The sequence below is a fragment of the Podarcis muralis genome, chromosome 14 (assembly GCF_964188315.1).
Source record: "Podarcis muralis chromosome 14, rPodMur119.hap1.1, whole genome shotgun sequence".
Taxonomy (NCBI): Eukaryota; Metazoa; Chordata; class Lepidosauria; order Squamata; family Lacertidae; genus Podarcis; species Podarcis muralis.
The window spans coordinates 36,282,136-36,292,991 of NC_135668.1; the positions used below are offsets into that span (position 1 = coordinate 36,282,136).

Below are 10,856 nucleotides of genomic sequence, written 5' to 3' on the forward strand. Positions count from 1 at the left end.
TAGGTGTTCATCACTGTCTTGATGATTGTCACCATTTTGAATCAATATAGTGAACTGAAGCATGACTTTGGCATGACCTATTTTTTGGCATATGTTTGGCCACTTCTCGAGATACCATCACCAAACTCAGCATGAGAGGTTCCAAAGAGGGGCAGAAAATATCATTGCTGCTTGGACACTGGGCACCAAACATCAGTTTGACAGTACATTGCCTGTTTTTTGACGTAGGCCCAGTCACACCTTGAGATATCATTGCCAAACCTGGCATGAAGGATCCTCAGGTGGGGGTCTATGTTGATGTTGATTGGATGTCATTTTCAATCAAGCTGGTGGACCAAAAGGTGACTTTGGCATGGCTTTGCCCATGGTTTGGCCACCTCATGAATTATTGTTGCCCAACTTAGTACAAGGGTTCACAAGCTGGGGGCAGCAGTCTTCATCAAGGTTTGGATGCTGGGCATCATTTTGGGCATCAATATGGTAGACCAAAACATGACTGAAATTACCTTGCCCATTTTTTTGGCTTAGGTTCAGCTGTCACTCAAGATATTGTTGCCAAATGCAGCATGAGGGCTCCAGAGCTGATGGTGGAACTCTTCATCATGGTTTGAATGCATGGTGCCATTTTGAATCAAGATGCCATTTTGAATCACCTGATTTTTGGTGTTAGTGGTTCAAAGTCACAAACTACACTATCCATTTAAATATCACATTTTTTCTGGCTTCTACAAAATCTGGGCAGCACCGGGCACTCACTTACAACCCCTGCAATGCAAAAATTGCTACTAAATAATCTGTAAAATGGCCATCCAACCTCTGTTTCCAATGACATTATCTGCACAGCCAGTTGTTTACTTCTAGTATCTTCTTCTTTTCCTGGGCCATGACCTTCAATAGGAAGGAGTGATAAAATGACCACCTGTGCTCCAAGTTCCTTCAGCTTCCTACCCAGAATCTCACAGTCCCTTGCAATATGTTGCAAGAAGTTTTACAATGGTTTGGTTCAAATCACAACAGAAGAAGAGAACCCCTTCATATAAATGGCTTAACCACAGATGGTGATTAGGCCTCAAACTGATTTCTGTGGAATAGCCTTCCACAGGCAAGAACCTTTCATAGACAAAAGCATATTTCATGTGTCCAAACCCCTAAAAGTTTAAGTACCCATCCAAAAATCCAGAGACTCTGCATCACCATCTGTGTCTTGTTTCTCTAATGTGCTTCTTAAAACAGCAAATTGAGTTTGCAGCCCTTAGCTAACAGGGCTGTATTGGAAAAGCAATTCCTTGAACAACTGTATGTGTGGAAGTCTGTGTGAGAAGATATTTTTATTAATTTAATGAAAAACTAATAATACAATAACAAGGAACAAAAATGCCCATCCTTCCTAAGTCTAACTTTGCAGCTATGTCATCATCTTTTCCTTAAGTAGACATGGAACTACTGGCCTGCCATCTTCTCAGTCAGCTGCATTCGACTTTAAAGTGACCATTTTCCTTTGCCAGTCCTAAACCACCCTTAATGAATTTGTTTTGGTACTATATTCTGAGAAATTATGGGGTTCCCTGTAAGCTTAGGAGGGGCTTGTCACTGAGAAGCACTTCCCTGCTTACTACCTATCTTCCCATGCAATATGCAGGTAGATTCTAGGGCCTAGGCCATGCTATGAAAACTACAGTTCACAGAACCTGCAAATAAGAAAGTATAGCTGCAGCTGTGATATATATTCCACATTGCAGATTGAAGGCTCACCATTACAGAGTACTCCTACTCATAAAAATGCCTGCACACTAAAGCTAGGTGGTAGGGACTGGGAGAAGGGTTCTAACCAAGCATTCTCCCTAAGATGCTAGCTTCCTATATGCAGAGAATGGGGTGGTTTTTTTTGCCTGAAGAAGCATTCAATCTTATGAGCCCCCACTTGATTCTGAAGTGACATAATTCACGTGGCTTGACAGCAAACTCCCAGAATCCTCTGCAGAAATTCCTCAGTAAATAAGTCAATATGGAAAGTATACCCTCAAAGTAGAATGTATGTAACTCCCTATTGGAGCCTTGTTCAAAAGAGACTGTGCTTACCAATTATGTCTGAATACACAAGAGGCATTATGTTACCCTGTGATTTTGAGTCTACAAGGCAGAAACATTAAAGATTGCTTTTAAAAATACCTAGAGGTCGGTTGGTGACCTAAGGACACTAAAAAGGAGGAACAGGTAATTGCCACATAAGCCATTTACTTTGTGACAAGAAGTCACTTAAGATTGTCAGTCACTTGTCACCATCTTTAAAGTTTTACTTCCAGTTCTGCTTCCCTAAGGCTCATGACTAAGTCTTCTCCCAACTTTACGCATCTAAAAGCACAGCAATTCTTTCCCACCCACACTCTCCTTTTTTCAAGTCCTAGCCCCTATAGTTATATAAGCTTTTTATTATTATTTGAGAAGTCTTGCCTACATGGCAGCAGCAAGTGGAAATCTCACTACTGAATATACCCATTTGGCCTCACCACTGGGAGCTCACATACAAAAAGGCCTTGGCATTTATATCAGCATGAAAGTTGTTAAGCCTACTCAACACAAATGACACTGATCCTACCCAGCAGGAGTTCTTAATCAATGCAGCCAAGACAGCAGAACTATGTATCCACTTCCGAACTAATCCAGCTGTTATGTTTGAAAAAAGTTTATGTTTTATCATCACTTTTTCTCATTAATTACTGAATTCCTATGACTAGAAAACAGCACCAGCAGAGTCATGTGTACCTTTTTCAGATGGAGGGTCGCATTCCCTCAAGGGCAGCTTTCCAGGCCACATGCCAGTGGTGGGCAGCACCAGAAGCAAAAGTGGGCAGAGCAATGGATGGGACTCTAACCTTGTACAAAAGGGTATATTTGAACCACCACAAACTCTGGGTTTTCTATGCACACTCCAACACACATATATATATTTGTTCCCCATCCAAGCAAGCAAAATACATAATTACAGTTTCAGAACACTTTAGAGCCAGGGAAACACAGTCAGAGGACATTGAGCAGGGTCAGTGGGAGCTGTGTCCTGGGCAGAAGGGGTGTGGCCTAGAAAGGGGGCTTGGTCTAGGCAAAGTTCCAAGGGCCAGGCAGGGAGGCATCCAGGTCCCAGGTTCCTCAGACATAGGCTAGATGAAATAAAATCAAATGTATGACATGAAGAAATAGGTCAACTAATCTGGAGTACCAGCTGTGCTGCCTGAAGCAAACATATATTACATCCAGAATACCAACCAGAGCCCCACTTCCAAAATGACACAGAAATATGCTTCATCTCCTGTCTACCCCTCTCCCAGATAGCAAAGACAGAGCACACCCAGGCTAGGGGTGATCCAGCCTATCACAGCTCCTTTTGGCAAGCCAAGACAGCAGGCAGGGACCCACAAGAATAGATAACTTATTGCTTCACTGCACTCCCATGGTGCAATGCTATAGCAACTACCTCTCTTCTCAGGCCAGTAAGCAGACTCTCTCTCTACCTACTGACCTGAGGAGACAAGCCTGGAAACCTAAAGACAGAAAGTGAGTTGCAACAGCAGCAAGCAGAGATAGATAGTCATAAGGCAAATGCAGCAGGTAACTCCCTAAATTAATGTATTACTGTTGTTATCACCAGCAGCAGCAGCAGCAGCAAAGCTATTCTAAATTATCTCTCTGTATGCTGCATAATGCAGGGGTGGAAACCCTACAACCCAGTTGCTTAATTTCATCTAGCTCACTGGATACCCAGGTCACACTGTTGTCAGCCAGCCCAATCCACTTTCAAAGCTCTACTAAGGCAGGAGGCTGTCCAATACTGGGCAGCCTCCTGCCCAAGGAGGAATGCCTTTGAAAACATGGGTGGACAGCCAATAGCTGACAATAGGGCCCCCAGTTGACATCATTCTGTGGAGCAATATTCCCCCAATAGAAAAATGGTTTTCTACTCCAGTATAAAGGTTTGTCTTCCTTGAAAGAGAAGAGTTAATCTTCTCGATGGAAAGACTGCTTCAGTGTGTATGTTTACTCTGTAGCAGCAGCAGCTATTTAAAGCAAGCAAGTTTGAGAGCTGAATCCTTAACCTGGATTAGCTGTATCTTTAACCTGATATGCCAGACCCATCATTTAACTGCACAGTAATTTTTCCCTTGGTACGCAGCAATAATGTCAGAAACAAACTCAATGTACTTTCCAGGCTTAACGTATCCTGTAAAATATCCTACTGATTCAGGAAGAAGAAGTAAATTACACAACTGGCTATGACTGTATGGCAGCTTCTGTAGTCTCAGCAGTACATGGTGGGGGCAAACCTCTGTTGGATACTCTAGAAAGCTGTTGGCAGACACTGAAGGCAATATAAAGCTAGATGGACCAATGGACTGACTTGGTATAAAGCAGCTTCATATGTTGATTTAAGCCATGGGTAGGCAAACTAAGGCCTGGGGGCCAGATCCGGCCCAATCGCCTTCTCAATTCGGCATGAGGACGGTCCTGGAATCAGTGTGTTTTTACATAAGTAGAATGTGTCTTTTTATTTAAAATGCATCTCTGGGTTATTTGTGGGGTATAGGAATTTGTTCATTTTTTATTTTAAAAAATATAGTCCAGTCCCCCACAAGGTCTGAGGGACAGTGGACCAGCCCTCTGCTGATAAAGTCTGCTGGCCCCTGATTTAGGCTGTACTTGAGGAGCAGTGTTTGAACAAGGCACAGATTTTGAGAAATTACTGCCACTACAACACAACAATGGAAGAGGTACATGTGAATGAGAGTGTTGAGTCTGCTTTTCACTTAGGCATCAGCAGCCTACCGCAGAGGGATAACAATTCTGATTAAATAAGCACAGGCAACAGTGATGTGGTACATAAAGGAATCCATCATATGTATATGCACATTTATAATTCAAAGAACTGAGGACAGTAAGTGAGCCCATAGGTAAAGATGACTATTTTTTGGACCTTTCTGTGTTACACAGAAAAATATATATGATCTGGAAGAAATGAAAATGGATATACATATGTAATACTTGCTCATTAAGCTTAAACTTTATTTGCTAACTCAAATACATAGCAAGGCTTACATATATTTTTAGTACAGTGGAACCTCGGGTTACAGATGCTTCAGGTTACAGACTCCACTAACCCAGAAATAGTACCTCGGGTTAAGAACTTTGCTTCAGGATGAGAACAGAAATCGTGCAGGAGGCCCCATTAGCTAAAGTGGTGCTTCAGGTTAAGAACAGTTTCAGGTTAAGAACGGACCTCTGGAATGAATTAAGTACTTAACCCGAGGTACCACTGTACTCAAAATAGTTACTTTCATATTGTTTTTATTCAAACAGTTATTATAAGTATACCTAAGATTAGAGGTGGAGCTGCAAGCTGCTGCACCTTAAAAAATGTTCTGCCAATTAACAGGAAAGAATAGAAGCTGTTAAAGCAAACTATCATACAAACAAAAGGTTACACTATTTTGGCTTAAGTACTTGTAAACTCAACACCATTGTGTATAAAATGATGAATCTCTTCTGTATCTAGTAAAATGCTCATTAATGTATGTCCCTATTATGTTGTTGGCATCTGTCTCAAGAGACAATAGAGTGCACCTCCGGGTGGTGGTAGGACTCAAAAAGCTGTGTTAGCAGCATTGAAATGACCTCCCTGGAGTGCAAGCTTGGGCAGTATGTATGGAGGTCTTGAGCTGCCCAAACAATAAGACCCCGCACTCAGCCTTGCTGATGTGGTCGAAATGTAAATTTGGCACCAGCTTGGCTGCAGGAGTTGCCAGAAGGAGACATACAAGCTATCACCCAACCACCTTAGGGACTCGACCCCAGATTTGTGTATGATTTACCCATTAGCCTTTTCTTGTCCCAAAGATATTCCACAAGGCAGTGGAGGTTCTCCTAGATGGGCTAACCAGGTTGACAAGCCCCATCTGCCCCTCATTTCCCCCTACAGCATGTGCAGAAACTGTCTTCTTGATCGTTGGACCCACAATTAGTCTCATCCGCTCAATCTGCCAGAGCCTGTCTTCGCATGCAGAAGTCCCTAACTCACCAAGGGGTTGAGACCCATCAGCTCTCCTCACCTGGTATGGATGGTCAGTTGAAGCTATTCCCAAGATGTGGCTGCTGTTGCAGGGTAGGGGTCAAAGGTGGACAAACTGCTCCAGTAGGAGCACAACTTGTGCCCCATCAGAGGTGCTGCCCCTCCCCAACACCCCATACATGCCCTCATTATGTAATCAACAGATAGCATAAGGACTAAGTGTGCATTTGACTATTGAGCAAAACTTCATAACCATACTAGACTCTTAGACATGCTTCATGAAACAGTTGTGCATGCTCCCAACAGTGTAGATTATTGCCACCGCCATTGTGCTCTGAAAGCTTTCTAGAACTTTCCAAGTGATCACTGTTGGAAACAGAATGGAGGGCAAGATGGACCTTTGATCAAATCCAGAAAGCTTCACTATCAACAAAACTAACTGTCCTGAACCAGTATACTTTATATACTAGAAAGAACAAGCATGTTTTAAGTTTCTTTCTAATCAACAACTTCCAATTTTATACCTGAATTTTGGGATATGTTTATTTATTAGGACATTTTTACTCTGCATCACTAAGAGACAACCAGTTAAAGAATTAGGGGGACTGAGAAGGGAACCTAGGGATTCAAAGAGTGTTTATTAAATGTTCAGTTCATCTTTCTAGCAACCCTGTGAAGTTAAGTTGCTTGGGAAGAGAATGTATTAAGAGGAAGAAGGGCTAAGTGCTTAACTTCTATAAAAAGAGATGCAAGAGTTCAAACTTGACAGTATCAAGTCTGGAAGCTCTTTCCAACTCCATTTGATGTTCCTAAAGGTCAAGGAACTCAGTAGTCACCAAGCAGAAAATAATATACACTGCATACCCCCCCCCAAAGGAAGAACTGAGATTGAACAGAAATTGCCTATATAACATATATTTAGTGCATACTGCAAGGAGCAGCATCAAGAATGAGGCCTGATTATTTGCTATTGTTAGGGGCACCAAGCTATTGACAAGTATTTTTGGCCCTGAGAAGAGCCTGTGTGTGTGTGTGTGTGAGAGAGAGAGAGAGAGAGAGAGAGAGACCATTCAAAACCAGCCACCTGTCAAATTATTTTAACTATTAATAATATTAATAACATTACCACAAAACTGCCACTGAACAATTTAACTGGAGATTCTGGGTATTCAACCTGGAACCTTCTACAGGCAAAGCAGGTGCTCTACCACTGAGACCCACCCCATAGGAGAAGTAGAAAGAGAAGAGTGACGGTTTGTGGGTGGGTGAGAGCACATGTATTTGTGCAACAGGCATCATTCAAAGCCAGCCAACTGTCAAATTCCTTGTTCTCCTAAGAATCTGACAGGTGGCCAGCTTTGAATGGTGCCTCAAAACACACACAAAACCTCTTTTCATAGGGAGATGGGGAAGAGCTTATTGCAGCTGAGTGGCAGAACACCTTCCTTGCATGCAGAAGATCCTGGGGTTCAATCCCCAACATCTCCAGGAAGGGCTGGAAGAAAGCCCTGCCTGAAACCTTGGGAAGCTGCTGCCAGTCCATGTAGACAATATAGAGCTAGATGGACCAATGAGTCTGAGTCAATATCAGGCGGATTCCTGTGTTCATCAGGAGCACCCATAGCTGAGCGGCAAAGCAATTGCTTTGCATGCAGAAAGCCCCTGGTTCAACAGCTAGCATCTGCAGGTAGAGCTGGGAATGTCCCCTGCCTGAAATCCCCAGAGAACTGATGCCAGTCAGTGTAGATAGTACTTGAGCTACTTTGCCCAATGGTCTAACAGAGTATAAGGCACCTCCCCAGTGCTTTTTTCTGGGGGTACGCAGGGGTACACATACCTCTAAACATTTTGTGAACCTTTGTACTTTTGTCCATTTACTGTATTTATTTCCCCCAATTTGAACTATGAAATGGTGATTTTCTTGGGTCAAAATGAGAGTACCCCTAAACATTTTTCTAGGAAAAAAAGCACTGCACTTTCCTATGTTTCTGCGATGGGGAAAGGGAGGAGATTATTTATTGCATTTATTAGTAGCCTCCTAGAAGATTCGCTACAGGGGCAACCTGCAGTTTTACAAACCAGAAACTGCTAAGGTGAAGCTCCCAATGGTTCTTCCTCATCCTTCTGAAGCCTTTTGAGGTTGCATACACACCATACTTTTAAAGCACACCCTTGCTTCTAAGGAATCCTGGGGGGGGGGGTAGTTTACCCCATTACAGAGCTACAATTCCCAGCAAACTATAGTTATTGTCACACTGTGTCTGTGCCTGTTAAACGGGCTTTAAATGTGCTCTCATTGTATGCAGACAAAATGTATTGAGCCCCATTGGTGGCTGGGGTGAAGGGATAATGGGGGGTGAGTTAAGATAAGAGAAAATGCCCATCTGTAGTCGGAATTCTATTTCTATTCGGGATTATTTCTTGCATATTTCGAATATTTAAACCCCCCTCTTCCGCCCTAAAAGCGAGGGGTAAGGAGGTGTCGCTAAGGGGTGGGGGGGGGAAGACGTGGCCCTGTCAAAATGGGGGGGGCAGTGCCCTCAGCTTGTCAAGGTGGTGGTGGGGAGCACCCTAGGCCTGTCAAAATGGGAGGGGTCGGCAGCACACAAGGCTTGGTTGGTTTTTTTTTTAAAAAGGGGGGTGGCAGCACCCTCAACCAGAGCCATGGGAGGAAAAGGAAAGATATCCGGCCTCCCGGTTCCCACCCCCCTCTCAGAGGATACTCACCATCATTCACACCAAGGAGAAGCCGAAAGAAAAGCCCGCAAGCAGACCCAGACCCAGCGCTTCTGCCGGCGCCGGCGCCATCCTCCTGGTCCTGCCCAGAGTGGTGGGAAGGTGCAGTTTACCTCAGCGCGACGGTTCCCCTCAAATGAAGGAAAAGCGGGGAGAGGATCGGGGGGGGGGGAGGGTGAAGGGGAGGGGGTAAGGCGGCGAAAAGGCCGGCCGGCGCGCCTCAGCCAATCAAGAGCCCGCCAAGCTCGCACGCGCTGCGGGCTCCCGCGCCCCTGCGATTTCTTGAACAACTGACTCCCCTTCGCCGCCGCGGCTAAGCGCCACGCCCACTGCGCGCGGCCGGGCCACGCCCACCTACGAGAGGAGAAGAACAAGGAGCGAAGGCGGCTTGGCGGACTCCGCCCACAGGCTGCCAATCTTCCGAGAAAGCCCGCCCCTTCTCCTCTGTCCAGGGGAAGGTGGTAGGTTAGAATTAGATCGAGCAGCCGTAGCGCTGCGTGTGATAAGCAATGAATATAACGATCGGAAGGTTCGCAATCCAGAGCGAGCTTGCTTGGGAAGGGGCACAGCTCAGTAGGAGGATGTACTTATTTATTTTATTGTGTTTGTGACCCAGATTTTTCTCCCAAGGACCTCAACGTGGGCATACATGGCTCATATGCCAACTTGAATAAAATATAAAAGGAGGTGGGGGCGGGGAGGCAGGTGACTCATGCCCCACACAATCGATTACACGAAACGGCACCCGCACAACATTTGTATGGCAATGTCTATCAACTTGGGGTGGGGTGACCCCCTCAAATATTTTATTGTGGGTCCAAAGGCTCCTATGCACATTTAATCCCCATACCAATACTGTGTGGTAGGTGAGGCTGAAAGGGTGCGATCGGCTCAACATCACCCAGTGAGGTTCATGGCCAAGTGGGGATTTGAACCCAGGTCTGTCAGGTCCTCCTCCGACACCCAAACCACCACACCCAGCTGGCTATCTAGTAAAGCAACTCCTTTTTTCAGGCGGAAGGCCCTGGCTTCAGTTCTACACATCTACAGTAAGGGTTAAGAGAGACTTCCTGTCTGAAATCCTAGAGCTGGTGTTTAAATGTCTTTGCTGAATTATGAAAAAGCTATCAGTGGTTGTGGGATGGTGGTTTCTGGACAATCATCTGCATTCCTGCTTCTCGGAAGATGTCCTTTCTGAAAATGTGAACCATACTGTTTAGGAATTTCCAGAGGGGTAGCCATGTAAAGCTTTGTGGCAACAAAGACAACTCCTTAAGAACAGCATATCTTGTGGCACATTAAAAATAAGTACAGTGGTACCTCGCAAGACGAATGCCTCGCAAGACAAAAAACTCGCTAGACGAAAGGTTTTTCCGCTTTCGATTTGCCTCGCAAGACGAATTTCCCCTATGGGCTTGCTTCGCAAGACGAAAACGTCTCGCGACTTTGTTTTCTTTGTCTAAAAACAAAGACATGTTTTGTTTATAAAGTTAATTTATTTTCCCTTCAATTTTTGAACTGCTCTTTACAGTATGTGTGACTTTAAAGAGCAGTTAATAAACTGTTGTTGTACCAAATTTGGCTTTGTTTGGACTTTTTTTGACCATAGGAACGCATTAATTGATTTTCAATGCATTCCTATGGGATTTCGTGCTTCGCAAGACGAAAAATTCGCTAGACGACAAAAATTGCGGAACGAATTAATTTCGTCTTGCGGGGCACCACTGTATATTATGACATAGGCTTTCATGGGCTACAGTCCATTTCCACCAAAGCTTATGCTGTAATAAATGTGTCAGTCTTTGGCCTGGTTCATCCACAACACTAACCTCAAGTGGACCCACAAACAATCAAACAAACTATGGCTTTTCTTCTACTTTCAAGCAGTTCTTAACTCATGCTTTTGTAGTTGGTGAGCATCTGGGGTAGGGTGGCCCAACGAACCATGGTTAGGGGGTTGGGTTCACATATAATGCCAAGAAATAAATTAAAAAGCTATGGTTTGTAAACCAACAGCAAACCATGATTTCAGATAGTGGTTTGTTGGCTATAAACAAAACACAAT

General features: G+C 44.2%; 1 protein-coding gene across 3 annotated transcripts in view; it reads right to left on the bottom strand.

Annotated features, from left to right (window-relative positions):
- SEC14L5 (SEC14 like lipid binding 5) overlaps positions 1-9,048 on the bottom strand; it is a 43,606-nt gene extending 34,558 nt beyond the window's left edge. For 2 of the 3 annotated variants that reach the window (XM_028705794.2, XM_028705793.2), the window contains exon 1: positions 8,783-9,047. The gene's annotated coding sequence lies outside the window, so the exon portion shown is untranslated. Of the gene's footprint in view, positions 1-8,782 lie in introns of all 3 variants that reach the window. The other variant, XM_028705796.2, reaches the window with a different exon arrangement.
- Positions 9,049-10,856: the final 1,808 nt, after the last annotated feature.